Raw genomic sequence first — 6,350 nt, 5'->3', positions numbered from 1 at the left:
CCAAAAAAAAAAAAAAAGAAGAAAGAAAGAAATAGACTTCCTACGCTATTCTAGGTGCTGGACAAAGCAGTTCCTGTCTCTGCTGTAAGATTGATAGCCTTGCTGCAAGATAAAGAACAGACGTTTGAAGAGACAAAAAGGGCACACTACAGAAAAGCCACGTGGACCAAGCTGACAATTCTACCGAGCCAGTTATGTCCCCATCTTTCTGTTATTGAGTTTAGATCATCCAGGGGTTCAGAATACTGCTCCTTCCCATTAAGGCAGAGTGGCTGTCTGACCCCACTTACTCTGAGCAGAGGACCCCATTTTTTCACGGCATAAAGAAAAAGGCAAGTCACGAGGTGAACCTCCCGCACCCTCCAAATACACCTATATTTAATTCCTAACAGCCATGCAGACCCGTGCTGGGTCCTTCACGTTCACTGTGACATTTTCTCCTCTCAGCAAGCACGGTGCTAGTATCCTTGTCTCACATAGGAGGACACAGAGGTTCAGGAAAGACTTAGCCATAGTCACGTAGCTGATAGGTGATGGAGCCGGAGTCCCACCGGTGTCGATCTGACTCCAAAGCCTGCATTTTCCCCATTTCATCAATTACCTTCTTTCCGTCTCTTTCTTTCCTTCCTTCCCCCTCTCCCTCTCTCCCCCACCTCCCCTCGCTCCTTTCCTTCGTTCTGAACTCAGAGAAAGAGATTAGAAAGCAAGCATGCCTTCTCCCCTTCCATTTTTTCAGGCTCCAAGGAGACAGCAAACATTGCAGAGAAACTGTCATCAAGACATTTATGAATATCAGATACGAGGAGCCAGGAGGGAGAGGAGTGGGAAGCATTGGGGGAGTAGGGGAATGGGAGGGTGTCAGCCATAATAGTGTGCACATGTCCTATTTATCTGTCATGGGAAAGAAGATGACAAATCTGCTTACTAAATCCCAGATGTCAGTGAGATATCCAAGTGAATGTGTCCTACAGCAAACAACATAGATGTACAGGACTTAGATTATAGATATGAAAATCATTAAACTCAATGAACTATAACCACATCATTAATTCATTAAAATACAGTTATTGAACATCTACTATGTGCAAGGCACCTGTTTTCTTCTTTTTTTATTTTTTTAAATTTTTTGCTAGGCAGAGTTAGACGGTGAGAGAGAGAGAGAGAGTTATAGACAGTGAAAGAGAGACAGAGAGAAAGGTCTTTCTTCTGTTGGTTTACTCCCCTAATGGCCGCTACGGCCGGCGCTGCGCCGATCCGAAGCCAGGAGCCGGGTACTTCCTCCTAGTCTCCCATGTGGGTGCAGGGACCCAAGCACTTGGGCCATCCTCCTCTGCACTTCCGGGCCACAGAAGAGAGATGGACTGGAAGAGGAGCAACCGGGACTAGTACCTGGCGCCCCAACCGGGACTAGAACCCGGGGTGCTGGCACCACAGGTGGAGGATTAGCCAAGTGAGCCACGACGCCAGCCCCTTCATTTTTTTTTTTTTTTTTTGACAGGCAGAGTGGACAGTGAGAGAGAGAGACAGAGAGAAAGGTCTTCCTTTGCCGTTGGTTCACCCTCCAATGGCCGCCATGGCCGGTGCGCTGCGGCCGGCGCACCGCGCTGATCCGATGGCAGGAGCCAGGAGCCAGGTGCTTTTTCCTGGTTTCCCATGGGGTGCAGGGCCCAAGCACCTGGGCCATCCTCCACTGCACTCGCTGGCCACAGCAGAGGGCTGGCCTGGAAGAGGGGCAACTGGGACAGAATCCGGCGCCCCGACCGGGATTAGAACCCGGTGTGCCAGCGCCGCTAGGCAGAGGATTAGCCTAGTGAGCCGCAGCGCCGGCCGATTTTTTTTTAATAATGAATTTATTTGAAAGAGAGAGGGAGAGACAGAGAGAAGGAGATCTTCTATCTGCTGGTGACTATAACGTGGGAGACTCAGATGGCCACAATGGCCAGGGCTTGGCCAGGTGGAAGCCAGAAGCTTCATCCGTGTCTCCCATGTGGGTGTCAGGGGCCCAAACGCTTGGGCCATCTTCTGATGATTTTCAAAGGCCACTAGCAGGGAGCTGAATCAGAAGTGGAACAGCTGGGACTTGAACCAGTGCCCAAATGGGTTGCTGGTGTGGCAGGTGGCAGCTTTACCCACTGCACCGTGATGTCAGCCCCAAAGTACCGGTTTTCCTGACTCTGAACTGGAAGTCATTTTGGGGGCAGTGGGACATATAAGTTGAAAAAACAGTTATCTAGAATGTATGGTGTTACAACATTCCCTGGAAAGCTGTAGGAAAAGCAAGTCATGGGCCAGCACTGTGGCACAGCAGGTTAAAGCCCCAGACTGCAGCGCCGGCATCCCATGTGGGCACCGTTTCGAGTCCCGGCTGCTCCTCTTCTGATCCAGCTCTCTGCTATGGCCTGGGAAAGCAGTAGAAGATGGCCAAAGTCCTTGGCCCCTGCACCCTCATGGGAGACTTGGAAGAGGCTCCTGGCTTCGGATCAGCTCAGCTCTGGCTGTTGTGGTCATTTGGGAAGTGAACCAGAGGAATGGAAGACCTCTCTCTCTCTGGCTCTACCTCTCTCTGTAACTCTGTCTTTCAAATAATAAAATAATTCTTTAAAAAAAAGGAAAAGCAAGTCAAACCAAGTGTGTAGTGTCAAGGTCCAGCATAGGGGTGTGGAGGATCCGAAGAAGATGGACAAAAACACAGATGAGTTTGATTCTAAGCAGTCTGTGGTATGTGCCATAACCTCTGTGGAAACTGAATGTGATAACAGTATCAAGGGGGAGAGATACATCTCCATGAAAAAGATTTGGATGCTGGAATTCCTTGGTCATTAGAATTACTGATAGCCTCTAAGTGGCAGCTGAAATCCGGCGAATGGATGTTCTTATGCCAGAAGGGAAGATAGGCAAGGGGAATAGAAGGTGCTCCTTGGGGAAAGGAAGACAAAAAGAAGTCAGAGATGAGTCAGAAGGAATAGCCAGGGGCCGGTGTTGTGGTGCAGTGGATTCAGCTGCCACCTGTGAGGCTGGAATCCCACACAAGTGCAGGTTTGAGTCCCAGCTGCTCCACTTCTGAGCCACCTTCCTGCTAATGAGCCTGAGAAAGTAAAAGAAGCTGGCCCAAGTCCTTGGGCCTCTGCTGCCCACGTGGGAGACCCAGATGGAGTTTCAGGCTCCTGGCTTCTGCCTGGCCCAGCCCTGGCTGTTGCGGGCATTTGGGGAGTGAACCAGCAGATGAAAGATCTCTCTCTTTCTCCCTCTATCTGTATCTCCCTCTTTCTATTACTCCGCCTTTCAAATAAAAAAATAAATCTTTAAAAGAAAAAAAAAAGAAGGATCATTCAGAGGAACAGGAGAACTAGACTAATGCAAAATCACAGAAACCAAAATGAAGAAGAGTTTCACAGCAGTGAGTCTAATCTGCAGCTCGGCAGGCCTCAGGGCTCAGGTGAGGACAATAGAAGCTAAGGACTTCCGGTGGGGGATGCAGGGAGCGGTCTTTTCCTGAAGTAGCCACTAGGTGGCAGTGGTGGCAGCAGTAGCAGCTGTAGCTGGGTCCGGCTCAGAGCAGAGAGCCGGTAGAGCTAAGTCAGAGGCAACCCGGCAGAGCTAAACCAGCTTGTGGCAGAAGAAGGAAGTGGCTGGGGCCAGGGCTTCTCCAGTGTAGCGCTTCTTTTAAGTGCACTAAGCCTCAAGTAACACTTGTCGTCCTCGGAAGAGACCAGGTTCATCCCTGGCAAAACAAAACAAAACAACAAAAAATACCTTATGGATTTGCAGCATCTTGTGGTTTACAAAGTGTTTCCACACCTATTAACCAATTCAGTATTCAGAAAATCCTAAAAGGTTGGTGAGGAAACTAAGTTACAAAGAGGTCTTTGGAGTCATACAACTAACACGTGGAAGAATGAGGACTTGAATTCATGTCTGTCTGCCTACAAAAACCTGGGCCTTTTATGCAGTGTCATAGCAGTCTAGCCTAGGCTTCAGCTTTGTGACTGCTTCCTCCACCCCTACCTTTGATCCCAACCCCTACCCTGTCACAGGGCAAGGAACCCAAGTTTTTCGGTCTTCCAAGAGATCGAGACTCTAAATTCTAGAGGCTTCCTTGCAGGCCTGCCTCCTCCTCCTCTCACTCTCAGGATCCAGCTGAGCAACATTCTCAGGACCTGAGGATCAAGTTCAGGGTCCTCAGTGCTTCCCTGCTGCGCTGCGAGTGCATTCCACTGCTGTCTGCCCACCCCTCCCCAAAGGCACGGCCCAGCTCATCCTCCGAGTCCTCCAGACCCAGATTGGCCTCAAATGCCCATACTTAGGGAGCCCCAAACCCACAGCTGCCAACAATTGGGTGTTCCTGGCACTGGGCTCTCAAACACCTAGGCTTGCTTTCCATGCCATCTCCACTGTATTCAAACTAGGGTCTCTGGGAGTGAGGAGTGAGATGGCAAAGTCTGAGGGAAGCTTACTGCCTTGAATCCTTAGGGAAGTGTGAGTTGCCTCCTGGCCACCACCTCTTACACGTGCAAGGCATCTCAAAATTCACAGGCTGGAAACTGAGTTCTGGCTCTTCCCCCAACCTCCCCCTCCTCCCACAGCCTTACCCATCTCTGTCAACAGAAACTCCATTCTTGCACATGCTCAGGCCAGAACTCTTGGAGTCATTCTTGATTCCTCTCATTCTATCACATCTCCTGTCAGTATATCTTGTTTCCTGTATTTCCTTTTAGTTTTTTTTTAAATTTTCTTAAAGGTTTCCTTATTTATTTGAAAGGCACAGTTAGAGAGAGAGAGAGAGAATATTGCATCCACTGGTTCACTCCTCAAATGGCACTGATGGCTGGAGCTGGGCTGGGCTGAAGCTAAGAGCCTGAGACTCCATCTGGATCTCCCATATCCTCTGATGCCTTCCCAGGTGCATTATAAGGGAGCTGGATGGGAAATGGAGCAACAGGGCCTTGAACTGGCGCCCATATAGGATGCCGGCACTGCAGGCAGCGGCTTTACCTGCTATGCTATAGCACTGGCCCCACCTCTACCTTCAAAGTCTGTCTGGAATCTGACTGCTTCTCTCAACCTCCACCACCCTGGTCCAAGCTACTGTCATCTCTATTGGCAAAGCCTCTTTAAAAAATTACTTATAAAAAATTTACTTATTTGAAAGGCAGAGTTACAGACAGAGGGAGAGAGAGTCAGAGAGATCTTCTATACACTGGTTAACTCCCAAATGGCTGCAATGGCCAGGTCTGGGCCAGGACAAATCCAGGAACCTGGAACTCCATCCAGGTCTCCCACATGGATGCAAGGACCCAAGCACTTGGGCCATCTTTGGCTGCTTCCCCAGGCACATTAGCATGGAGCAGATAAGAAGTAGAGCAGTCAGGACTCGAACTAGCACTCATACGGGATACTGCATTGTAAGCAGTGATTTAACCCACTGTGCCACAACGCTGGCCCCTGGCAAAGCCTCTTGACTGGTCTTACTCCTATGCCCCAAGCCCTGTAGTCTATTCTTATCACAGAGCTGGCCAATGCAACTTCTTTAGTCTTAATTTTTAAAAATTGTTCATTTTGTGAGGGGGGGGCGGAGAGAGAGAGAGAGAGAGAGAGCAAGCCGCCTGCAATGCTGGTATCCGATATGGATGCTGATTCAAGTCCTGGGCTGCTCCACTTCCGATCCTACTCCCTGCTAATCTGCCTGGGAAAGCAGCCAACTGGAAGAGCAGATGGAAGACCTCTCTCTCTCTCTTTTTCTCTGTCTTTCTATCTCTCTGTGTAACTCTGACTTTCAAATAAATAAATAAATCTTTAAAAAAGCAAACAAAATTCACTTTTTTATTTTTAAATTTGTAAAAATTATTTGAAAGGGAGAACAACAGAGGGAGGGAGAGAGAGAGCAAGTGAGAGAAAGAGCTTCCATCTGCTGCTTCACTCCCCAAATGGCTGCAACGGCCAGGACTTAGCCAGGCCAAAGCCAGGAGCCAGGAACTTCCTCCAGGTCTCCCACGTGGGTGCAGGGGCCCAAGGACTTGGGCCGTCTTCCACTGCTTTCCCAGGTGCATTAGCAGGAAGCTGGATTGGAAGTGGAGCAGCTGGGACTCCAGCCGGAACCCATAATGGGATGCTGGCGCTGCAGACGGTGGCTTAACCCACTGTGCCACAGTACCGGCCCCTGGTTCACTCTTCAAATCTGCACAATGGCCAGGGGCTGGACCACGTCAAAGCCAGGGGCTGGAAACTCAATCCAGGTCTCTCACTCCCACATGGGTGGCAGGGACCCAGCCACTTGAGCCAGCCTTGCTTACTAGGGTGTGCTCACTCTAATATTGAAAACAGTAACCTTTTCTTGCCCTTTTTTTCCCTCT

The sequence above is a fragment of the Oryctolagus cuniculus genome, chromosome X (genome assembly GCF_964237555.1).
Source record: "Oryctolagus cuniculus chromosome X, mOryCun1.1, whole genome shotgun sequence".
NCBI classification, from domain to species: domain Eukaryota; kingdom Metazoa; phylum Chordata; class Mammalia; order Lagomorpha; family Leporidae; genus Oryctolagus; species Oryctolagus cuniculus.
This window is presented reverse-complemented; position numbering follows the sequence as displayed.